Source organism: Macrotis lagotis, chromosome 8, assembly GCF_037893015.1.
Source record: "Macrotis lagotis isolate mMagLag1 chromosome 8, bilby.v1.9.chrom.fasta, whole genome shotgun sequence".
Taxonomy (NCBI): domain Eukaryota; kingdom Metazoa; phylum Chordata; class Mammalia; order Peramelemorphia; family Peramelidae; genus Macrotis; species Macrotis lagotis.
Window position 1 is genome coordinate 47,042,079 of NC_133665.1, and position 26,643 is coordinate 47,068,721.

Sequence of the window (26,643 nt, forward strand, 5' to 3'; positions counted from 1 at the left end):
AGTGATTTGCACAAGATAGTTATACAGGTAAGAAATAGTATAGCAAATTTTCTGAATTTTAAGACTTGAAAATAGATCTTTTCAATACTTTCTGCTGGGTGAGGTAAGTAACTAAAAGCTAACATTGCTAACTCCCCTTTTTGCCCCTGGTCAGATCAATTTTGCTAAAAGGCTGAAGTTTTTAAATAGGTCATAGGGAAGTTAATTTTTTTCCAGGTCAACTAACAGTCAATTTTATACACAGAAAACACATCATAAGATGTGATCATATTCCTTTAGAATTTACAACATTCAAAGTGGACTGAGTCATCTTTCTTTCATTATGATTTGGGAGGGGCAAAAGGGAGAGCTTAGGGTTTAAGTAGAAAGCTGGGCCAGTTCCCTCCTATTTTTTTTTAAAGGTTGGTTTTAAATGAAGAAGGGAGATGGTTAACAGTACAGCCGAACACATTGTTATTCACCATGCGCCCAAGGGAATAACTCTGGTGAGTGATTAGCGATAGGAGCAGTGATTACATCTAGCTGCCTGCATCATTTCTGTCACATCTGTCTGGACCTGAAGGCTGTATATGGGCAGAAATGAAAACATGATGGAAACAGATGTTGGATGTTGCTAGGATGACTTCCCTCACTTTTCCAGAGGTACCCTAGCATGGAGAGAGATAGAACCCTGCCTCTAAAGTTGATTTCTCTTAGTCCATGTACTTTTTATCAAAAGTATTTTTCTTGCCTATTATGAAAAAAATGGTAGCCCAAATGATCAATAATAGGGTGGAGATCATCAGGGTTTTGAAGAGGTTAACCAAATCACCCCATTGTGGAATTTCAGGTTATCTAAATGAGCTCAAACCTGAGTAGGAGTTCTGTCTATAACTTCCCAAGTAAATTGATTATCCATCCTCTGCTTGAATACCTCTAGTGATGGGGAACTCATTATCTGACATGTAGTACCACATAAATACTTTTTGACTAAAGAAGCAATTTATTCCTTTTTGGGAAAAACTTTTATGGTCTAGATTTTTTTCCTTATTTTGAAACATCAACCCCCACCCCATCCCCACCCTACCCTCCAATCTACTAAACTTGTAAAGCTCAGCAGAATCTAGTTCGGCATTAAAAGCCCAATGCTACCCTAACTATTCACAATAATAGGATTATCAGAGTTAAAAGACACCTCTTAAGGCTATCTAGTTCTATGCTGTGGAACTAAACAGAATGCTTCCAAACTTTATTTCATTTGGAAACCTTTTAAATCTTCAAATACAATTGCCATATCCCTTCCCCACCCCTGAGTCTTCTCACCAGGCTAAGCATCTCCCAGTTCTTTCAACCAATTCTCATATGATAAGGTTTAAAGACTTCTCATTGGTCACCCCCTTTAGGTACATTACAGATTGCCAATATCTATATTAAAATATGGTGCCCCAAACTGGACTCAGGACTCCAAATGGATTTTGACCAAGGTAGAGTATGTTAAAAATTATTAGTTCTATTATGTTGGACACTATGTGTCTAATAATATATCTAAGATATTCTTATGTTTCCATGCCATGGTGTTCACCTACATCGAACTTTTTAGTCCACAAACCTCTTGACTTTTACTCACCTCCATCTTTTTCAGATAAATTCTTGTCCAGTTAAATCCCTTTCATCCTGTTTTTGTTCATTAGATTTGCTGCACCCAGGGGCAGACCTACACGTTCATCCTTCTTTGGAAATCTTTTCTGTTTGAGATAGTAATGATACATGATTTTTAAATTGCATTTTAAAATTTACAAAGCATCCTATGCTACTTTTCTTATGGGGGTGAGAAAGTAAAAGCTCTCACTGAGAAGAGAAGAAGACCCTGTCTAAATGAGTCAGAAAAGACTAAGAAAAAGTTAATATTTCAGACTGTCTTGCTAACAAATGAGACCACATCAGCCTAGAAGAGGGCAAGAGCTTCTTTCTTAAAACACTTCAGTTCTAGAGAATGATGAAGCATGAGGAAGAACAGAAAAGTTGCCTGGCTTTTCTTGTTTCTTTCAAGTCTCAGCTAAAACTCCACCTTTTATGAACCTTTTCCCAATGCCTCTCAATTCTAGCATCTTCCCTTTGCTGATTATTTCACATTTATCTTGTATGTGTGATTGTTGGTTCATGTTTATTTGCATATTGTCTCCCCCATGAGACTGAACTCTTCCCGAGTAGGGAGTATCTTTTCCTTTCTTTCTATCCCAAGCTCTTAGAATAGTGCCCAGTACCTAGAAATACTATTGAGTGACTCAAAGTCCAAGCTCACCCTACCCCCTTTTTTTTAGGTTTTTTTTTTACAAGGCAAATGGGGTGAAGTGGCTTGCCCAAGGCCACACAGCTAGGTAATTATTAAGTGTCTGAGACCAAATTTGAACCCAGGTACTCCTGACTCCAAGGCCAATGCTTTATCCACTATGCTGCCTAGCCACCCGCCCCCTACCCTTTTCATAATTATAGGATATAAGACTTGAAAAACACGATGTTATCCAGTCCAAGCCATACCTGAATAATGATCCCAGAGCAAAAGATCATCTGATCTCTAGAAAATTTCTACTAAAGGGGAACTTACTACTTTCTAATAAGAAAGCCCATTCCACTTTATGATAATTGTATTTGTCAGAAAATTTTTCCTTCTATTATGATTAAACTCTATCTCCTTTCCTAGTTCTACTGTCTCCAAGTTACCCAAATCCTTTAATCCTTCTTCAAAACAATAAACTTGGAAAATACTTGAACCCAACTTTTCTCTGAGCTGAATACCCCTAGTTCCTTTAAAACTCCTTATGTGGAATGATTATCACCATTTAAGACAACCTCCTCAGACTGGATTCCAGTTTGTCAGTCTTTACAGTATAATACCCTAAACTGGATATGATATGTTATCCTTAGCTCCCACCATTTCCCAGTATAAATCCTCTGTCACAAGGATTCTTATCATTCTCCATAAGTTTGTGGGATTTTGTTAAGATCAATTTAATGACAAAAATGAAAGGAGGTACCTGAATTAACATGATCATTTTAATTAATCAAGCTCCCCACCCCCCAAAACCAGCTCATATTCTTCCCAGTCTCTTTGAATTCCTTCCTTGGATCACAGAACTAAGAACTAAAAAGGACCTTGTCTAGTTCCTAGAGTCTAACCCCCCCCCCTTTTTTTAACAGATGAGGAAAATAAGGCCAGAGAGGGAAAATAATTTAGTCAAGTTAGCACAGATTGTAAATAGAAAGGCTTGAATTCAAAACCTTCGGACTTCACCTCTAGTTTTTTCTTTTTTTTTTCTCCATTACAACTCTTCTTCCAAGGTAAAGCCTTTTTGATTCTAGTCTTTAGTCATTTTTTTGTTCCTCTTCTATCCTTCCTTCCTTCCATTCTTCCTTCCTCCTTTTCTTCTTTCCTTTCTGCCTTCCCTCTGCCCCCACCCCATCTCTCAACTCACAGATAGTCTCAATAAAAAAAGGTACTGTGTCTTTCACCCTGTCTCCCGACCCCCTGAATGGAGTAGTGCTCAATAAGGATTTGATGTATGATTCGCTGTTCTCTCATCACAATCCATCAAGGGCTTGCATTTCTTTGATTCCCTTCTTTCCTTGGTCTCACTTATTTTAGGATCTCTCCCATTCCAGTCCATCTCATTTTTTGAAATAAAAATCATGCTTCTCAAACAACATTTTGATCATGTCATTCCCCTTCTGAAAATACTACATAGGCTTCTCACTCTCCCTGCTTCCCTCTTCTTATCCCCAGTGGTTAGGGGCCCACCCTCACTTATCTTTTACTATATTCCACCCTATAATCTCTAGACCAGGGGTGGGGAAACTTTTTTCTGCCACAGACCATTTTGATTTTATATAACATCATCCATGGGCCATACAAAACTATCAGCTTAAAAATTAGTTTGTATATTTGGTCAAACATTTAATTAATCCACTTCTAAAAAGCTCCTGGATTTCCTGAAATTTGAGTTCTACCTGCAGTTGCCTTGGCAGCACCAGACCAAAAGATGTTGTGAGCCTTGTACAGACTGGCCAGACATTGCCCACCCTTGCTCTAGGCCCAAAGATAAAGCTGTCACTGGTTATAAACAGCTTCATCTTGGCTTTGAGATAGAGGGATTGGTGTGTTGCCAATAAACCATTGCCTAACTCTGCAACCTTGGACACATAATTTCCCCTCATCAATCAAATGAAAGAATTTGACTCTAAGAAACAGCAGGCTAGAGTGGATGAGGTACTGGACTCAGAATTTGAAAGACATGGATCCTATTTCCATCTCAGAGTGAATCTACTAACTATGAAACCCTAAACAAATCACTTAAGATCTCTAGGTCTCAATGCCTAAACTGTAAAATAAGGGAAGCTGTTTTTTAATGACTTATAAGATCATTTCTAAGCAGCTAGGTGGTATACAGAATACTGGACCTGGAGTCAGGAAGACTCATCTGTTTGAGTTCAAATCTGGCTTCAGATACTAGCATGTGATAATTGTATGACCCTGGGCAAGTCACTTAACTGCCTCAGTTCCTCATCCTTATAATAAGCTAGGGAATAAAATGGCAAACTATTCTAGTATCTCTGCCAAGAAAACCGCAAAAGAGTTGGGCATAACTGAAAAATGAAGAACAAGAACAAACATCACTTCTAAGTCAATGATCCTATAACTTATGAATTTTTGTTTTCTACTGTCTCAACCCCAATCATCTGTATTCTCATTTCCCTTCTAGCTCTAATATCTATTCTCTAAAGTCTTTTCCAGCTCTTAATATTCTGTGATTGACTTTTTCCCTGAGGAATCATGGCAATCTGGGAAGAGATTAGATTTAAAGTTAGAGGATTTAGATTCAAGTCCAGAGTTCTTTTTCTTATTCCCTATGTGATCTTAAGCAGTAATTTACCTCTTTAGGTCTTATTTTCCTCATCTATAAAATGAAAGGGGTTGGTCTAAATTAGAGATATTAGATGTATGACCAGCATGAATGTGAACCAAAACAGACAAAAATATAAACATTCAACAAAATTGAAATACAATAGAACATGGATAATGTTAATATGTAGTTGTTTAAATCAATACATGTCCTCAGGGGTCTTTATATACTATCCAGGGGTCCCTTTTTCTATTTGAATTTGATACCACTGCTATCTATGAAATATTTTTACTATCTCTGTATTGCCTTCTAAGTTGTAGCTTTATATGTATGTATGCATGTATGTTTATATGTACCTATATTTGTATACATGTCCTGTCTCTTCATTGAGATTGCTACAATATGCTACATATGCAAAGATGCATTTGTCATTGCTCTACCACCCAAATAAAAACAAACTCATTTTCTGTAGCACACATATTAAAAACAAATTTTCTACCTGACGTCAGGAGAAACAGTCCATTGGTTTGAGCAGGCCTTAGTTTTCAATGACAGATGGTGCCTTCATGGTAATAAGAATGAAAGCAAATATAGGTCAGATACTCTGACTACAACTCTTAAGGACCAATTTCCTTTCTTTAACCTTTTTAGAACCTGATAAAGCATAGATTGCTTGAAGAAAATAGACCCTTCATTCCTTCACTTGGACATCTATAACACTGAGCTGGTCCCTGTTACAGAATGTGATTTGATAAGGATTTATCCTGTGTGAAGAAATGAAATAATAAAACCATATTTTAGAATAGGTTGTTTATGGGAATCATATTGATATTTATTTGAATCATAGAATCATAGAATCTTAGAAATCGAGTGTCAAAGACCATCTAGGCCAGTCCTTTTCAGGAACAAGCATCTGTTTATAATATCCTCAACAAATGATTGTATCTTCTTGATGTGAGGAATGGGGCACTCGCTATTTCCTATGGTGTCTCATTTCATGTTTGGGTAACTCTAACTCCTAACTGGCTTATGAATGACTTTGTGATATAGTGGGTAGAGTATGGTTGAAATCAGGAATACTTGAGTTCAAATCCTGCCTCAGACTAGTTGTATGAACTTGGGTAAGTCATTTTCTTACCTATAAATAATAACAAAAATAGGAAAAAGAATTATTATTATTAATAATAATAATAATAATAATAATAGTATTTACCTACAGTTTCATTGTGAGGGGTGGAAATGAGATATGCTTTGTAAAGCAATTTGTGGACTTTAAAGTACTATATCGGAGAGCTTGGTGACCTAGTAGATAAAGTACTGGGCTTGGAATCAGGAATACTTACCTTCCTGGGTTCAGACTTGGCCTTAGACAGTTGTTAGCTATGTAACCCTGGGCAAGTCACTTAATCCTGTTTACCTCAGTTTCCTCATTTGTAAAGTGAACTGGAGAAGGAAATGGCAAACTACTCCAATATCTTAGCCAAGAAAACCCAAACAGGGACAGGAAGTCATAACTGAAAATGACTGAACAGAAGAGCACTGTATAAATGCTAGCTATTGTTTTTGTTCCTCTATTAAGGTAGATAAACCAGTAACACAGATAATTGTAATATGGTTTTGTTAGGTTGGCACAAAATAATCAGATCTTTGATTGAAGCTTATATCCCTGGTCACGCAAAATACTCAGCTTGAAGTCATACTTAAGAGTTAGTAAGATAGGTGGCTAGGTGGCTCAGTGCAGGAGGACCTGAGTTCAAACCTGGCCTCAGACACTTAATAATTACCTAGCTGTGTGGCCTTGGGCAAGCCTCCTTCATAAGTTTCACAATATTCATTCAAGATGAGACTAATGTTTTGAAAAAGCAATGGACTTGGATTCAAATCCCATAGCTAGTGCCAATTGTGACAAGTCAGTTTCCTTGTCTGTTAAATGGAAATAAAAATATTTTGACTCCTTACATCATACATTTGTTATAAAGAAATGCTTTGTAAAGTTTAAATCATTGTAAAAATGTGGGAAAAAATTGAGTTTTTTCTTACATTAAATTGAAATCTGCCTCTCTGCTGCAACCACTAATTTGTCCTAATTAATTTATTCTGTAAACACTCCATTCTGCCTTCTGAAACAACACAGAACAAAGGCATTCCTTCTTAAATTTATTAACCCTCAAATTCTTGAAAGTAACAACCATGTTCCTATTCCTCTCTCTTCCTTATTCCGTGTTAAATATTTCTATTTCTTTAAACGATCTTCATTTTTCCCAAGCTCTTCACTATCCTGGTTGCTCTCCTCTAGACAAAATTCTTTTCCTCACTTTATCTATTAAAAGCGTGATACAGGGCCTGCTAGGTGGTGCAGTGGATAGAGCACAGACCCTGGAGTCAGGAGTACTAGAGTTCAAATCTGGCCTCAGACACTTAATAATTATCTAGCTCTGTGGCCTTGGGCAAGCCACATTGCCTTGCAAAAACCTAAAAAAAAAAAAGACTGAGAATAAAAGTGTGATACTCAGAAAGGTATGCAGCTCTCTAGGGGGGAGATGAGTTTGTTTCTTCAAGGATTTGCCTTACAGAGTAGATTGGCTGCTTAGAATTAACACCTCCCATCTTCTAGATACTATATCTCTATTTGATCAACCTAATAGCATTAATTGTTTTGCAAAGGGGATGCATTTGTCTCTCTTTTGGCCCATGTTGACAGCAAGGAGTATGCTGATAAATGTTTAATAACCAGCACTGGGAGGGGAGGGGAGGAGGGTCAGGCAAGTGGGCAGGGAGGGGAGGGGAGCTAGGCAAGTGTGGAATGGGGGAAAGGTTGGGGTAGAATGCATATGACACATTTTTAAGTTTAATCTGCCTTTCTTAAGTCTAGACAATAAACAAAATAAATCAAGCCCTGATTTATAGCATTTGCTGATTTTCTGGTTATAAATGCTCACATTGTAAATTTAACAGTCAGCTCTCATGAGCCAGTAAGACATCTCTCTAGCCCACCCCTGCCTTTGTCTAATAATACCTCTAGGTATTTTTCATGTGATTTATTATCAAGCCCAATTTCCTTCATTTTTAATTGTACTGTAGATTTTTTAGGACCAAAATAATTTCTATTTATCTCTGTTAGAGTTCAGACTGTTGATTTCAGCTCATCATTCTTGTTAGTAGAAATTTCTTTGTATCCTGATTCTGTCATTCATGGCATTGGATTCCCACCCACAGTTCTGTGTAACTGAAAGTTTGTTAAGTATGGCATTTAGGCTTTTTAAAAAGAATTTTATTTTCCCAATTACATATGATGAAAATTGTTTAACATTCATTCACTCCCATGTTTATAAATTACACATTTTTCTTCCACCCTCCCTTTGCATCTCTATACCCTCAGCGATGAACAGTCTAGTAAAAATGGTACATATACATTTGTGTTTAACATGTTTACATATTAGCTATTTATGCGTATGAGAAATTAGGACTCAGGGAAAAGAAAGAAAGTAAGATAGGATAGGAAGGAAAAACATAAGAGAAGTTTTTTAAAAAGTGAACATAGGATCCATTCAGATTCTGTGGAGATTTTTTTTTTTGTTTTCCTCTGGATATGGATGGCCTTGTCCATAACAGGTCTCCTAGGGTTGTCCTAGATCTCTGAACTGCAGAGAGGAGCTGCATCCATCATAATTAGTCAACTCACAATGTTGTTGTTAATGTGTTCAGTGTTCTCTTGGTTCTGCTCCCTTCATTCAGCATCAGTTCATGTAATTCTTTCCAAGCTTCTTTAAAGTCCCACTATTCAAGGTTTCTTATTAAGTACTTAATAACATTCATACACCACAGCTTGTTCAGCCATTCCCCATTTAATGGGCATCTCTTCAATTTCCAATTCTTTGCCACTGCAAAAAGTTGCTATAAATATTTTTGATATATATTTTGTAAATATATAAAATACAAATTATTTTGTGAAACTTTTCCCATTTTAAAAATTTCTTTTGGAAATAGTCCTAGAAATTGTATTGTTGGGTCAAAGGGTTTGATTAGTTGGGGTTTTTTTTAAGGTTTTTGCAAGGCAGTGGGGTTAAGTGGCTTGCCCAAGGCCCCACAGCTAGGTAACTATTAAGTGTCTGAGGCAGATTTAAACTCCGGTCCCTCTGACTCCAGGACTGGTGCTGTATCCACTGTGCCATCTAGCCACCCTGGTTTGATTAGTTTTGTTGCTCTTTGGGCATGGTTCCATGTTGCTCTCCAGAATGGTTGGATCTGTTCACAACTCCACCAACAATGCATTAATGTCCCAATCTTCCCACAACCTCTCTAACATTGATCATTTTCTCCTTCAGTCTTAGTCAATCTGATAGGTGTGAGGTGATCTCATAGTTGTTTTAATTTGTATTTCTCTAATAATTTGGAGCATATTTCATATGATTATATAGAGTTTTAATTTCTTCAATTGAAAACTGCCTGTTCGTATTTGGGGGAATGACTTGTAACCTTGTAATTTGATTCAATTCTCTATAAATTTTAGAAATGAGATGTTAATCAGTATCCCTAGCTGTGAAAATTGTTTTCCAGATTTCTGTTCTCTTCTAGCCTTGACTACTTTGGTTTTATTAACACAAAATCATCCATTTGTATTTTATAATGTACTGTTTCTTGTTTGTTCCTTAATTTTTCCCCTTTTTATAGAACTAACAGAATGTTTCTTGATCTATTAATTGGTCAATGGTATTGCCCTTTCTGTCTAAATCCTGTACCCTTTTTGGCCTTATTTTGGTATAGAGTATGAGTTGTGGGTCTATGTCTAGTTTTTAGCTCTAAGGCATTAGATCAAGTGTGATAGGACTAAAGTCATGCTTGGAAAGAACCTGTTCTCCTTAATTCCTGGTTAGGATAGTACATTAGCATTCCAACCAGCTCTGAGTCTATTTAAGGGTCCTCCTCTGGTGCCTTCCCCATAAGGTTAGGAAAGATTTCTTTAGATGTGATGCCAGAATTCTTATAGGTCCAATAATTGCAGCATCCCTCAAAACTGCAAATCTAGAAACTGCACAGAAAAAGAGAAAAGAAGTTCGACCTTAGGGCCTGTTTTGTCCTATTTCTCTCATTTTCACGACCCAACTTTTGGGTTGACAACTGCTGGCTTACCATGGTTCCTTCCTTAATCCCCAGCAATATGTCTTAGTTTCTCATCACCATCTGAAACTACTCTCTCTTGCCAACTTCATGGCTTTCTTCATTGTTATTTTGCCTGACCTCACTGAAGCATTTAAAACTTTTGACAGAATTTTCCCTTTTGTTCTGAGTCTTCTTTCACAACATGACTATTATGAAAATATGTTTAACATGATTGTACATATATAATCTGAATCGGCTTGCTGCCTTGGTGAGGGGGGGGAATAAAAATTTGTAACTCAGAATTTTACAGAAATGAGTGTTGAAAACCCTTTTTTACTTGTAATTTTAAAAATACTATTAAAAGAAGGAAAAATTCTTGAAATCCCTCCTCCTTCATTTCTGTAACACTGTGATCCTACTTTTCTTCCCGTATTTTATTCACTTCTTTGTCCTCTCCTTCTCTTTCCCTCCCCCATCTTCCTCTTTCTCTCTTTTCCTTCATCTATGCCTCTTCCTCTTCTCCCCCCTTCCTTTGCTTTCCTTCATATTTTCCTTAACCATTTCTTTTTCCCCTCATACCCTTCTCCGTGACTCTCCCTTTTCTTCCCTTGTCCTCATTTTTCTCCCCTTTTTCCTTTTTTTCTCTCTCTCTCGATTCCCCTTTCTTGGTTCTTCTTCCTCCATTGTAATGTTAGGCTTATGCCAGGCCTCAGAATCTTATAATAACTGACAATAAGGTGATTTAAGATTTTTTTTTTTTTAGTTTTTTGCAAGGTAATGATGTTAAGTGGCTTGCCCAAGGCCACACAGTTACGTAATTATTAAGTGTCTGAGGTCAGATTCGAACTGAGGTACTCCTGACTCCAGGGTCAGTGTTCTATCCACTGTGCCACCTAGCCACCCCATGATTTAAGATTAACAGAATAACTTACATGTATTATTTCATTTGAGCCTCACCTATGAGCAAGGTACTCTGAATACAGTTATTCCCTTTTAACAGATGAGAAAACTGAGGTTAAGTGATCTGTCCGTAGACACTCAGTTGATAAGCGTCAGAGGCAGAGGCTACACTCTGTGTTTCAGAAAACTGATCTATTCCTAGGGTTATCAGAAAACAGATCCATTCTTAGGGTTATAGGTATTTTCTGTATTCAGATGGCTCTGATTATTTAAATTTCCAGTCTTTGTCTCTCTCTTAATTTGCAATCCTATGTTTCCATTTGTTCCTAGACTTTTTTTTGTTCTGGTTATCACTACCAATTCACATAGTGATCAAAACATCTTACCCAAGACAGTTCTCCCTACTATCTTCTTTATCATTATGAATGTTGTTCTAGACTTATAATACTGTCTTGACTTTTTTTTACATTATCTCTAACACCTATCTCTAATTCATTTTTATTGTTACACACACCTTCCATATTACTGCTAATACTAGCCCTTATTCCTAAATTACTACTCTGGCCTCACTTTTATAGTTAGATGGAAAATGATGGGGTTGTTCTATAAGATTTCTAAGGTCTTTTCTATGGTTCTGGGAAAAAATACTATTCCCTGCTATAAAGTCTTCTCCTCTTACCCTTACTCCTTGAAACTAACTTCTTTAGAATTTGCCTGTCTCACATTATGGCACTTATAATGTCTCATAATAATAATACTTCAGTGAGATGGTTCCTTTCACTAAAGTAGATCACAAGCCTTCTCTTCCCTTTTAATAGATACTTCTATGAGTTGCTGGAGTAAAAACAAAAGCACAACACCCAATGACCATTCTTCTTCTCATTTAGTTTCTTTAACAACGAACATCCAATTCATTGTCAGGCCCTTTCTCAAAATCTTTCCAGCTTGGTTGGACCTGCAACCAAAGCCTCCTTTCATTGAAAGGTTGCTGAAAAAGGTGACTTAAATGAAGAAATAATCTTCGTGATTATAGCACCTAACTCTTGTGTAGTTTCTTGTAGTCTGCATAATACTTTTGCATAGTTCATTTCATTACATCTCCACACTCACCTTGTGTAGATAGGGTAAGAGTTATCGTGCCCATTTTGCAGAGGTCTGCCAAGTCATGCCTGTAGCCCATAACTAGCAACTCACAGGATTTGAATCACAGATGTCAAGAGTAAAGGAACCTCAGAGATCCTGATATCCAGCTTCTTTATCTTCAGTGAGGAAACCAAGAGTCAATAATGTTCAATGAGTTGCTTTAAGATATGCATAAGACCTCAGTTTAGAATGGAATGGGAAAACTTTATCTGCCAAGGGCAAAAACTTACAAATTATCCTGCTATACTTGGTCAAACATTGAATGAATTTACCCCTAAAAAGCTCCTGCAGTTGCCTTGACAGAGCCAGACCACATGATATTATGGACCTTATGTACATTTCCCGCATCTAGTCTAACATGTGGATCTGATTACAGATCCATTATTATATGAACTGTGCTGCCCCAATGGTGACTTCATTTGTCATTTGTCTTGTTTCTCTTATCTATAGGCATCCTGAGGGCAGGGATTGTGTCTTGAATTATGTTTTGCATTCCTCAGAGGCTACTGAAAAACTGGGTTACATAGTTGATAATCAAGAAATATTTGAAATGAATTTTGAAACTACGAAAGGTCATAGACTATAGGGAAAGAACTGGAAGAGACCTCAGAGATCACCTAGTCCAGTACTCTTCAGTTTATAGATTAAACTAAGAATTAGAGATAGTTCACTAATTTGTCCAAGATCACACAAGTTGATGTTGTAGTTCAAGTCATTTTTAGTCGTGTTGGACTCTGTGACCCCATTTGGGATTTTCTTGGCAAAGATATTGCAGTAGTTTGCCATTTCCTTTTCCAGCTCATTTTACAGATGAGGAAACAAGGTCACACAGCTAGTAAATATCTCAGGCTGAATTTGAATTTATGAAAATAAGTCTTCTTGACGCCAAGTCCAGTGTTCTATCCACTGAGCCATCTAACTACCCTTCTCAAAGGAAGAATTTGAACCTAAATCCTCTGTTTTCAATGCTACTACTCTAGTCCCTTTCCCCTACTTTCATTCCTAACCTGCTTGAGAGGGCTGATTATTAAATTATCAGTAGGGAAATCGCTACCTCAGAAATCAGCAGTACTATAAATCAGAGCCTGATTTTTAAAATTGATTTTGCAGATTTCACTTAAAAGTTTATTGCAGACTTTTTTTCCTCCTGAAAACCCTGATTGTTAAACATTTACCATCACACTGCTTATTACTCCATAAACATTACCTGAGCTCAACAGTTTAGTAGAAACCTTAGGGAGTAAAGTCATACCAGACTGGAGGCCTTGGTGACTAGGGCTAATAATAGTAATAACAGTAACAATAATAATACCAATAATTGGCATTTATACAGTACTTTAAGATTTGCCAAGTCCCCTACATCCCTCTTGTTTGAGCTTCACAATAGCCCTGTAAGTGGAGCTAGTGCTAAAAATGTTTCTTTTACTTTTATTGATATTTCTGAATATCCCATTTATTTCCAAATCTATCCCCTCCCTTCACCCACTAAGGCATTATTTGTAGGAAACACTGGACAAAAGGCGGTTTAGCAAAATCTACCAACACATCAGACTGTATATGAAATACCCTATACTTATAGTCCCCTCCCACATTTCTACAAGGAATGAAAGGAAATACATTTTCTCAACTCTTCTAAGGAAAGTTTGGTCCTTATAATTAACAATAACATTAAACTTGTGATCTATAGGTAAAAATATGAAGGTAGTAAGAATATCAAGGAGATAAAATTATGTGAAAATATAAAAAAGCAAGATTATAATAGAAAGAATGGCTAACTTGAAATCAGAAGAACTATATATGTATATAACACATATATATATATGTATATATACATACATGTGTGTTATTACTTGGTCACTGATTAGCTAAGAGATATTAGACATGAGTCATCCCAACCTCATTTACTTCAGTTTCCCTATTTCTAAATCATAATAACAATGACACTATCTATTCCAGTGGGTTATTAGGAAGCTTAAATGAAATAAGAGATGTGTAATACTTTGTAAATTGTCAAGAAATCTGGAAATATCAGAATAAGGATGAAAGTGTTCCATCAGGGTATAAGGAGAAAAGCATTTCTGGGGTGATGGTCTTCCTCATAGCTGGGTCCCAGGGAACTTTTGAAGGCCATTCTAGCAAATGTTAACTGAGGGTGTTTCAGGTATGAAAGGGAGGGAGAAAAGAGAAATGACTACGACAGTGATAGAATGGGCTATTAACTGTGAAATTTGAAAAGAAAAGGAGCAAGGAGGATATTAGAAATCAGAGCCATAGCTATATATTAATAATAAGACTCTGCTAGAATATGTAGCCAAGGCTGACAGAGCAGATAAGATTCCTTCATTCAATTGCTATGTATTGAGGAGCGACTCTGAGCATAGCCTTGTGGTCAGTTCTGTGGAGGAAATGAAGATGGGTAAGACTTGGTCTCCATACCTAAGGAAAGCTTACAGTAGAGTGGGGAAGATTTAGCATGTATTCAGATACTGAGAATACATGCCAGATTGTCACAGTGCCAAAAAGAGAGAAATGATTTTTAAATCCATAGTTTACCAGAATCATAGAGCTAAAGTCAGAAGGCCCCTTAGAGGTCATTTAATCCAAAGGCTACAATTTATAAATGAAGAAACTGATTCCTAGAGAAATGAAGCTACTTGCCTAAGAACATACACAGTTAGTAAAGGGAAAGAAAAACAGAATTTGAACCTAAAGTTTATGATTCCCGAATTCAGTGCTCTTTTCTTTGAACTCCACTGTCTTGTAGGAGAGGAGAGGAAGAGGGAGCAGAAGGAAGAGAGAAGAAGGAACAAGGAAGGGAGAAAGAAAGAGAAAAGAGAAGAAAGGACAGAGAAAGGAAGGAAGGAAGAAACAGGAGAGAAAAGATAAGAAATGAAAGAAGAGAAGAAAAGACAGGGAGAAGAGAAGAGAAAGAAAGGAAAGAAGGAAAAGAAAAAGAGGACAGTGGAAGGAAGGGAAGGAGAGAAGAAGGATAAAAAAGAGGAGAGAAAGAAAAGGAAGTAAGAAAGAAATTAAGGGGAACTATTTAGGTGCCTTAGTGGTTAGAGCATTTTACTTGGAGGCAGAAATCCTGATTCAAATCCTTCTTCAGATACCTTCCAAGTCCCATAACCTCTTTGAGCCTTGAGCCTCACTTTTCTCAACTGGAAAATTAACGAATTGAATTTGATGACCTTGAGGGAAACTTCTCCCTTCTGATTTAAGGTGTATCTAAGCCTTGGTCCATGGACTGCATGCAGCCCTCAAAGTCATTCATGTGGTATTATTACATTTAATTGTTTTACTCATTGGTTGTATGGGTTACATTGTAGTCTTAAATAAATATTAAATTCTACATGCAGTCCTTGACAAGTTTTTGTTGGGTGATGCAACCCAGATTAGCTGAAAGGTTAGATACCCATATTCTAAATCTTGAATTTTGTGAAATCCTGCATCTCGTGGTTAAAGCCAGTTCTCAGCTTGTTAATTAAGAGACCTGAAATGTAACAGTAAAATGTAATTAGAAACCACAGTTTTCTTTTTAGATTAAAAATAAAATCATTTCTAGGTACTTCAAGGAAAATGAAAAAATTAGAAATGCTTATTGAGAAAAAGAATTGACCACTATCTCTGTTGGCTCTAATGAGAAAAGTGCACTAGACTGATGAGGAGGCAAGACTTATAAATTCCTCAACTTATTTGTATTCTTGATCAAGTCCATGTTCTCAGGTTCTTTCTTTGTAAAATGACAGATTGCACATAGATCATCAAACAATCAAATTTATTCAGTATCTATGATGTTTTAAGGCATTATGATAAGAACTGAGGAAATAAAGGAAAAAATGGAAACATTCCCTGCCCTTGAGGAGTCCACTTTGCAGTGAAGGAGACAACATGTACAGCCTGAGAAAATTAAGAGGCATAAAGTATTGGACCTGGAGGCAGGAAAAACCTGGGCTCAAATTCAGCCCTAGGCACTTAACAGTTTTGTGTCCCTGAGCAGGTCACTACATGTCTCTCAGCCTCAGTTTCTCCATCTGTAAAAATAGGGATAATAATAATGATGTTGGTAGTACCTACCTCTTGGGGTTGTGGCAGGGATAACATGAGATGGTATTTGTAATACATTTTGCAAACATTGAAGAACTGTACAGGTGCTAGCTATTATTGTTGTTTTGAATAAATTTATCATTTATTTTTAATGTTCTTTTAAAAATGTTGTCTTAAATTATCCTCCACCCTTTCTCCTCCTCCTATCCCTTCTTTGAGAAGGCAAGCAATGTGATATTAATTATACATGTCAAATCATGCAAAACATAGTTCCATATTGACCATGTTGCTAAAAGAAGAAAGAAAAAAAGAAAATTATAAAAAATACTAAGAGTCAACAGTTTTCTCTCTGGAGGAGGATAGCATTTGTCTTTCAGAATTATCTCAAATCATTGTAATGATCAGAGTAGCTTAGCCTTCCACACTGATCATTATTACAATATTGCTATTACTAAATACAATTTTGTCTTGATTCTACTCATTTCATTTTGCAGCAATTCATGTAAATCTTCCCAGGCTTTTCCTGAAACTATCCTGCTCATCCTTTCTTAGAGCCAGGCCCTAGTATTCCATTGCAGTCATATACTACAACTTGTTCAGCTATTTCCCAAACTATGGACATCTCCTCATTTTCTGATTCTTTCCCTCTTTGCAACAAAGAGTTGCTCTAAATAATTTTTACATATATCTTTTTTTCCATTTTCTTTAATCTCTTTGAGCTATAACTCTGTTAGTTTTTATTTTTATATATCTATATATAAATATATATAAACATTTATAATATATATATATGTGTGTGTGTGTGTGTGTATATATATATGAAATATAAAAAGTAACCTTAGAGGGGAAACCAGTACAGTTAGAGGAATCAGGGAAGACCTCCTATAGAAAAAGATGCTTAACAAAATGACTGATTTGGAAATTTGTTTTGCATGGATGCACATGTATAGTCCATATCAATTTGCTTACTCTCTCAGGAACAGGAGAGGCAAGAGACAAAGGGAGAAAATTTGGAACTCAAGTTTTTTTAATTGTCTTTACATGTAACTAGGGAAAAATGAAATATTTAAAATAAAAAAGTGTACTCTTAGTGTCTTTGAGGGGAAACATATAAGTTCATTACTTCTTGACTGAGAAAAAAAGATGTTTAAGCTGTGTCTCAAAAGATACAAAGGATTCCCAGAAACAGAGGTGAGCAGGCATGAAACGTAATGAATGTAAAGAGATGGAGGTAGGAGACTGCATCATTTGTGAGAAACTGCAAATAGTTTTGACTGATCTATAGAATATGAGAAGGGGGAAATTGTGTAAGAAGACTGGAAAGATCCAGGGGGACCAGACTCTGAAAAAGTTTCATTTGCTTCCTAAGGTAATAGGTAGCCATAGTTCAGTCAACAAGAAAGTAAAATAATTAATCCTGGGCTTTAGGAAAAATCACTTTGCCTATATGAAGAAAAGGGTGAAATGAGAAGAAACCTGAGGCAAAGAAACCAGTTAGGAAACTATTGCAATAGTCCAGGTGAGAGGTGATGAGGGCCTAAATTAGTATAGTTCTGTGAATAGATAACAGTGATAAACAGAATTTTTATAGTATCTGTTTTGTTCTACACTCTGTTAAGAGTTTTACAATTAATGTCTCAGAACCTCACAATATCCCTGGGAAATGGGTTTTATTTTTATCCTCATTTTGCAATTGAGAAAACTGAGACAAACAGAGGTTAAGTGACTTGTTCAAGGTCATGTAGTCTGAGGAAGGACTTAAATTCACATCTTCCTGACTCTAGGCCCAGTGACCTTTCTACTCATTACTTAGTTGATTGGAATAGAGGAAAGGGGCATTTTGCAAGAGATATTGTGAAGTTAAGAGTTGAAAGACTTGACAACAGCTTGGCTATATGGTGTAAGTGAGAGTGAGGAGTCAAGCCTATCCCCAGAGCTATGAATATGGCTGACTAGAAGGATGGTGGTGCTCTTGATAATTTAAGGCAAATTCAGAAAAGGAGAAGTTTGTTGAGGAAAGATAAATGGTTCTGTTTTGGGCATGTTGAGTTTGAGATGCCTGCAGGAAATCTAAATCAAAATAACCAAATGGTCATTGGTGATGTGGAAATGAAGCTCAAGAGAGACTAGAACTGGATATAGAAATCAGAGATGGTAATAAAACCAATGGAATTAAGGAAATCAAGTTAAAACATATAAACAGAAAAGGGAAGTGTTTAGGATAGCTTGAAGGTTTACCTATAACTATTTACATATAGCTCTCTTTATCCATATAGACATTAAAGGAACCTTCAAAGTCATTTAATATACAATCCCTTTATTTTATAGAGAAGCAAACTGAGGTGAAAAGAGGACAGCCCCTTGACTTGGTCTAGATCACACAGAGCTGGGATTTGAATCTGGGTTGTCTTCCCCCAAATTCAGCATTATTTTCTGTGACACAATCTGTATGTGGAATTATCTCTAAAGTTCTTTTTTTACCCTGCTAACATATGGTTTAGTGTCCATTAGAATGTGGAAGAGCTTTTCAATTTACCTGCTAGAGTTAAAAGGAATGGTCTTTGATGTTAAAATTTTTATGAAGACTAAAATAAGGGAAATCACATAAACAGTGCTAGAGAATTTATAAAACATTTAAATACTCACAGATATAACTTAATCCTCCATTTTTATGTTCTACTATTTTTTTAATTTATTTTGTAAAATATTTCCCAGTTACATTTTAATGACTGAAGTCAGGAGTTCTTTAGTCAGGAGCTGTTTGTCACTTCTGATCTACAAAATAGAAAAACCACATGTATAGATTATGTATAGATTAATAAGACATTCAAAAATAATAGATATTTAATATATTTACCAATAGTATTTTAACAATTCATTTTTAGATTCTAGTATTGTACGAAGGATGATGACAAATTGCTTCTAAATTTTTCTCCTCACTTTTGACCAATTAACCATCCAGTGCAGATGCTATAATCTGCTTTGTTTTGTTTTGTTTTTATTTTGCTATGTCTTTTAACATCTATGGTTCTTTCCAGCTAAAATATTCTTGTGCTTTATGTGGGGGCTAATTATAATGTCTGATGCATACTAGACATTTTACAAATGCCTTTTGATTGATGAGTTGGTGGATGTTTACAACATCACACTGGTAACAGCAGAAGAGACGGAGGAAGTATTTCAAATGTATAAGGAGAATGTCCTACACCAAAATCTTCTTCTATCACTCTTTTCATTATCGCCCTCGGGCTCAAGGACTCCATGTAGAGCACAAGTTTTAACCAATCCTCTCAAGATAGAAAGACTTAGGGGCAGCTAGGTGAAGCAGTGGATACACTGACCCTACAGTCAGAAGGACCTGAGTTCAAATTTGAATTCAGACACTTAATAATTGCCTAGGTGTGTGACCCTGGGCAAGTCACTTAACCCTATTTCCTTAAATAAAATTTTAAAAAATGAAAATTGAAAAAAAAAAAAAGGTAGAAAGTCTTCAGGTACAGACCCAGTGATGAATTTTGTTTTCATCATCTAAGACTTGATTACATGTGTGGCTAAGGATAACTACCAGATGATGACTATTTTTGACCAGAAAAACAAAACTTATGAAGACCATCTGTTAAGGCATATAGTAACTGTGATCTATGTTAATCGAGCGTGTAATAGTATACACTGAAGAAGAATATTCTAGGAAGGTTGAGCAAGAGTCAGCTAGAATGTAGTCATCAGCAGAAGTGAAGAAATCTGCTGGTAAAGGTTGAGGATAAGTAAGGAAATGGTCTCAGCACCTACCTTATAGGGAAAGAATATTTGAAAAAGAATTGGAAAATGTGAGCAGTATTCCTCTCCTATCTGAGCCACCTGCCAATTCAGCTGAGATCTCCTTCCCTATGTCCAATCTCATGGTCTTCTAGGTCCTGCTGAGTCAGAAGGAGGCATGAAAGACTTCATTTCTGACCACAACAGTACTGGGAGACAAAGTGGAAACCCAAGAAGTGTCATTAAAGAAAAAACAAAACAAACAGAATTTGGGGAAGATAGATTGAGTCAAACGGCTGACTCCCTTTACCTTTGTTTCTTGATCTCATTCTTGGTGTAAAAGTCTCTCCTGACAAGTGGTTTTCCTGGGAGGCTGAAGGCTTCATAATAGTCCCGTTGTTTTTCACTATTTTCTTGAATCTCAATATTTAGTTGGTCTGACTTTTTGATTTCCACCTATCCAGGTAGGTAACCCAATGGATAGAGTGCTAGTCTTCTAGTCAGGAATTCCTGATTTCAAATACTGACTCTGATATTTATTAGCTTTATGACTCTGGGCAAGTTCCTTAAGCCTCAGTTTCTTCATATATAAAATAGAGTTAATAATACTAGATGCCTCACAGAGACAATGTAAGGTTCAAAAAAGATAGGAAATGTTAAATACTTGGCAAAATTTTAAGTTGTACATAAATGATACTATTATCATCATCATCTCCATCATCATCACCATTATTAATACTTATTCTCTTCCCAGCTCAGATCCTGCTTTCTCTGTTCCAGCTAGGGAGATTTTCCCTAATAATCTACATGCATAAAGATCCTTGGGAAGGATAACACACTGTTCTTGGGCCCTGCCTTTAACCATCCACACCCCAGTATCTGCATGCTGCCTACTCCAGTGCATTCCTTGTTGTATCTCCCAGGCTACCCTACAAATCACCTGCCTAATCCTTGGTTGACTTTCCTTGAGCTACACCTGCTAAATTAATGACTGTCAAAATTTAGAAATGAGTAAGCCATTCTACCCACAATGATTTATTCTTCCTGTGGGTCCATGGCAAGGTTAATTTGTCTTAATAAGGAGTACATCGCAACTACTCTCATGATACTCTCATTAGTATCTTCCACAAATGGAGTCATTCACAGTCATTAAGTAGTGTTGGTTGTACATATGATTGTCATAGATTCTGCAAAGCAAATGCACATTTAAGTAGCAAGGGAAGAGCACTGTCTTCAACTCCTGAACCTATTCATAAATGCACTTTCTCTAATTGACCTCTGGTGTTATATTCACTTTTATAGGGGTTTTATGGGCCTTCTGGTAGCCACTACCAACTCTTCTCTCAAACCTTCTTCTCTGAATTTTTCTGAGTCCCCAGACCCAATATAAAGCTCTTCTACTATTCTCTCTTATCACTAGACTAGATTAAAGAGAGAATTTAGGGAAGGCATGAAAGAAAAAGTCCTTGAAAAATCATACATAGGATGATAATTTCCAAAATAATCTTCTTTACCTGACTCATTTAGCTTTGGTATTTCTATCTTTCACCTGTTGTACCCCCTATACCCCTTCTTCCCTCTCCTTTGTCCTGTCTACTTCCCTTTCTCTCTATCTTTCCCCCTCCTTCTCCTCCTCTTGGTTCTATATGGGAACCTCTACTTGTTACTGTAGAATACTAAAATGGACCATTTGCTGCTAAAAAGTTCTAGTCTCTTTTCCCAAAAGACAGTTAAGTAGTCCCAAATTCAATTCCCAAATCTCAAGGATCCTTTTTCTCACAGGTTTTGAATAGGGGAACCTTAAAGGAGATACTACATGGTAGAATGCCACACAATACAAGATACAATAGGATAAAACATAACAAAATGAAATGATAAAATATGATATAATACAGTATGATGCCTTAGCACCCCACCCCACCCTACACCATCCTGTTCCATACTGTCACATCCAAGGTTGGATCTATGAGCTCACTGTGGCCATATATACTCCCTTCAATGCAGTCCAGGAGTGCCTCTGAGTTCTGTGTGACTGTTGTCCTTGTCCTGCTGAAACTATTCTAAAAGAGGTGCTTAGGTTTTTTCTCTAGATCCCTTGACTTTATGTAGGTACCATAGTTCATGCTGGCTATCTCTCTTATCCTTATTTCCTCCAATTCATGAAAAAAAAGTATACTATTATATGCATTTATGAAGTGCTTACTGTATTTAAAAAGTTCCTTAGCCTCAAGGAGTTTACAATTTCATCTCTTATCTTTGCCAGTATTTCCCCAATATTAAGTTTGGAACAAATATTCATAGGTCTCCAAAACATTTGCTACTAAAAATCCTTCCTTTATATGTCTTATACATTATTTAAATTAGTATCTCTGTGTTCCCACCTGGCCTTTCAGCTGCTTCTCCGAGGATCTGAAGGGCACATCAACCTCAGACCTCATAAATTTATTTCCTGCAGAAACCAGAGTTTCTATCCCCAAGACATAAAAAGAAAACAATCATTCCAGGAGATTCAATGTAGTATTTGCAATGACTTTACCCATCTGATTTTTCAAGACTGCCTTTATTTTTTTCCCTTGGGTATTATACCTACTAATTGAGTAAGCTGCCCCTATATGATCAATGATAGATTGATATGGCTTAGTGGTCAGAGGAGACAGAATGGAGCTTGAAAAGACTTTTAAAAGTTAACTAGTCAGGGTGGCTAGGTGGCACAGTGAATGGTGCACCGGCCTTGGAGTCAGGAGTACCTAGGTTCAAATCTGACCTCAGACACTTAATAATTACCTAGCCATGTGGCCTTGGGCAAGCCACTTAACCCCATTGCCTTGAAAATAACATAAAAAAATTTAACTAGTCAACTTCCATCATTTTTATATAAAGAGGATAAAGTAACTTGCCTAGAGTTACAAACCTGGTTGGCAGTGAGACTCTTGAATCCTGAAACCCAGCTCTCCTAATTCTTAGTCCAGTGCTTCTTCTCCATCACACACTGACTACCAGATTCCAAACAACTAGGTTCCCCATAAGTGTTAATAGAATCAAAGATTATGATTATTTTCCACTAAATTGTGCTTTTTCTTTAACAACAGGACTTTTCATTTAAGTGTTTTATTGTTGTTCAGTCATTTTCCCATCATATCTGACTCTTCATGTCCTCAATTTCTTGGCAAAGATACTGGAGTGGTTTGCCATTTCCTTCTTTGGCTCATTTTATAAAGAAACTGAGGTAAACAGGTTAAACAATTTGCCCAAGATCCCACAGCTAGTAAATTTTTGAGGCTATAATCGAACTTAAGAAGATGAGTCTTGGTGTTCTACCCACTGGGCAACCCAACTGTCCTTTTGTTAAATATTAACTGGTATTAGAATAATAGGCAGCTGGATGGTGTAATGGATAGAATGTTTGATCTGGAGTCAGGAAACTCATCTGCCTGCGTTTAAATAAGGCCTCACACAATTGCTGGCTGGATAACCTTGGGCAAGTCATTTAACCTGTATGCCTTAATCAGTTGGAGAAGGAAATGGCAAAACTTTCCAATACCTCTGCCAAGAAAATCCCAAATATGTAAAATCATATTTAAATAACTGGGCAAATATCAACTGCTCATGGATAAGCCAAGCTAATATAATAAAAATGACAATTCTACCTAAATTAAACTACTTATTTAGTGCCTTACCAATCACACTTCCAAAAAATTACTTTAATGAGCTAGAAAAATTATAACTAAATTCATATGGAGAAACAAAAAGTCAAGAAGAAGGTGGCTTTACCAGATCTAAAATTATATTAAAATATCAGTCATCAAAATATCTGGTATTGGCTAAAAAATAAAGTGGTGAAGTTGACTGCTCAAGCCGACACCCTTTGGTGTCTAGGTCCCATTCTCTGCAGGACAGCCTCTGCTGCCTGCCAGCTCCCAGCCTACTGCTGACCTGAGAGAAGAGCTCCTCAGGGTCAAGCCATGGATCAAATACCCGTTGACCTGGCCCTGTATCCTAGCACCTCAGGGCCTTTAGATCCAGTTCAGATTCAGAAGCTCATTCGCAGGGGCCAAGAAGCCAAGAAGTTTGCCTATTGTTCCTACAGTAATTTCCCAGTGGGGGTGGCTCTCCTGACCCTGGATGGGAAGATGTTTTTTCAGGATGCAACATAGAAAATGCTGCCTATCCACTAGGCATCTGTGCAGAACATACTGCCATTCAGAAGGCTATCTCAGAAGGGTACAAAGAGTTCTGGGCCATTGCTATTACCAGTAACTTGAAGAATGACTTTATCTCACCTTGTGGAGCTTGTAGACAAGCAATGAGAGAGTTTGGAAAATATTGGCATGTCTACATGAGAAAAGCAGATGGTACATATGAAGTCAAGACAGTCCATGAACTACTGCCTAGATCATTTGGACCAGATGACCTGCAGAAGCCCCAGTGAACCCTGAAGATGGAATTGTCCAATTGAGAGTATCAAGTATCTTGTCCAATAGTGCCATCCTGAGAGCAATATTGATATAAATCAACCCCAGGGCTAACTAGGCCCAAAGTGCTGGTTGCTTTTCAATTTCCTGTTCAACCTATGAAACCTCTAAGTCATTTATATATGAAGTGCCTTGAATCTGCTACATGGTAATAGAAGAAAGAACACCAGTGTAGGAGTCGAGATCTGTGTTCTATTCCCAGCTCTGCCTCTAACTTCCTACGTGACCTTACAGTAATTATTTAGCTTCTCCAGGCCTCACTTTCCTTTTCTGTCAAATCATAATGTTGGCCTAAAACAAATGTTCTTAAACTTGTTTGTATCCTGGACTCTACTGGGACACTCTGATGAAGCCTCTGAAGCCCTTCTCAGAAGAATGTTTTTAAATGTACGAAATAAAATACATACCATTACAAAAAAAAATGAAGTGGTGGATCAGTGGATTAGACTAGTGCAAAAAATCAGGAAATGGTTCTAGTAATCTACTGTTTGATAAATCCGAAGAGCCCAGATTCTAGGATAAGAACTTTGTCTTCATTTAAAACTGTTGGGAAAATTGGAAGATAGTATGGCAGAAACTTGGATTAGACCAACATAAAACACTCTATATCAAGATAAGATCAAAATGGGTGTAGGATTTAGACATAAAAGACAATATTATAAGCAAACTAGGAGAACAAGGAATAGTTTAGCTGTCAGATCTATGGAAAGAGAAATAGTTTATGACCCAGGAAGAGATGGAGAACATCATTAAAAACAATTGATAATTTTGATTACATTAAATTAAAAAGATTTTGCACAAACAAAACCACTGTAACCAAAAGATCAAAAGAAATGTAATAAATTGGGAAACAATTTTTATAACTAGTGTTTCTGACAAAGGACTCATTTCTAAAAAATATAGAGAACTGAGTCAAATTGATTTAAAAAAAGCCATTCCCCAAAGGCAATTTACAGATGAGGAAATCAAAGCTATCCATAGTCATAATAAAAATTGCTCTAAATCAGTACTGATTGGCAAAATGCAAATTAAAACATCTCTGAGGTACCACTTCAGATATCTCAGATTGGCCAATATGATCAGAAAGGACAATAATCAATGTTGGAAGGGATGTGGAAAATCTGGGACTCTAATGCATTGTTGGTGGAACTGTGAATTGATCCAACCTTTCTGAAGAGCAATTTGAAATTATGCCGAAAAGGCAATGAAAATGTGCAAACCCTTTGATCCAGCAATTCCGCTACTGGGTTTATACCCTGAAGAGATCATGAAAAACTGTAAAAACATCACTTTTACAAAAAATATTCATAGCAACTCTGTGGTGCAAAGAATTGGAAATCAAGGGATGATCATCAATTGGGGAATGGTTGAACAAATTGTGGTATATGTATATTATGGAAACCAGGAGGGATGGGAATTCAGAGAAGCCTGGAAAGACTCGCATGAATTGATGCTATGTGGGATGAGTAGAACCAGAAGAACATTATACACCCTAACATCAATATGGGGTATAATCAACCTTAATGGACTTGCTCATTCCATCAGTGCAATAATAAGGGACAATCTTAGGGTATCTATGATGGAGAGTACCATTTGTATCCAGAGAAAGAACTGTGAAGTTTAAACAAAGATCAAAGAGTTTTTTTTAAGTTGTCTTATATACTACATAATTATGCCATCTCTAATATTTTATTTCTTCTTCAAGGATGTGTTTTTTTTCTCCCAACACATTCAATTTTGATCAATGCATAGCATAGAAACAATGTAAAGATTATCAGAGTGCCTTCTGAGGAAGCATGGGGGGAAACGGAAGGTGAGGGGAAAAATTGTAAAATTCAAAACTTTACCAAAAAATGATAAGTAGAAACTATTGTATATAATTGGAAAACAAATAAAATATTTATATAATTAAAAAAGAAAATTCCAAATATGGTCATGAACAATCAAATACAACTGAAAAATGACTGAACAACAATTAGAATAATATTTTATTAAAAGAGTTGAATAATAGCTGTACCACTAGTGGTCAAAAATACCGCTTTAAAAAATTGCATAGGATAGGGATTTTATGTCTGAAAGAAGAAGTAAAGGGAGCAATGAAGAGCTCATGTTCAGAATTGAAGATCAATAACCACAGTCAAAGAGAAGAGTCACGATGACATTGTATGAATGAGTAAAGCATTTACTAAGCACAAAACACTGTGCTAAATATTAGGGATACAAATAGAGAAGCAAGATGGTCACTGCTCTCAAGGGATCAACATTCTGATAGTGGAGACCACACACAATGAGAAAGTTTCAACTACAAGTCAGAAGGAGAGCATGCATGTTACTTAAGGTGCAGCAGC

The 26,643-nt window shown here is 36.6% G+C and overlaps 1 protein-coding gene and 1 pseudogene across 2 annotated transcripts in view; both read left to right on the plus strand.

Moving 5' to 3' along the window:
* Positions 1–26,643, plus strand: part of PRKCB (protein kinase C beta) — a 704,261-nt gene that overhangs the window by 579,289 nt on the left and 98,329 nt on the right. The gene's annotated exons all lie outside the window — the stretch shown is intronic.
* On the plus strand, positions 20,892–26,243 carry LOC141495471 (cytidine deaminase pseudogene; annotated as a pseudogene).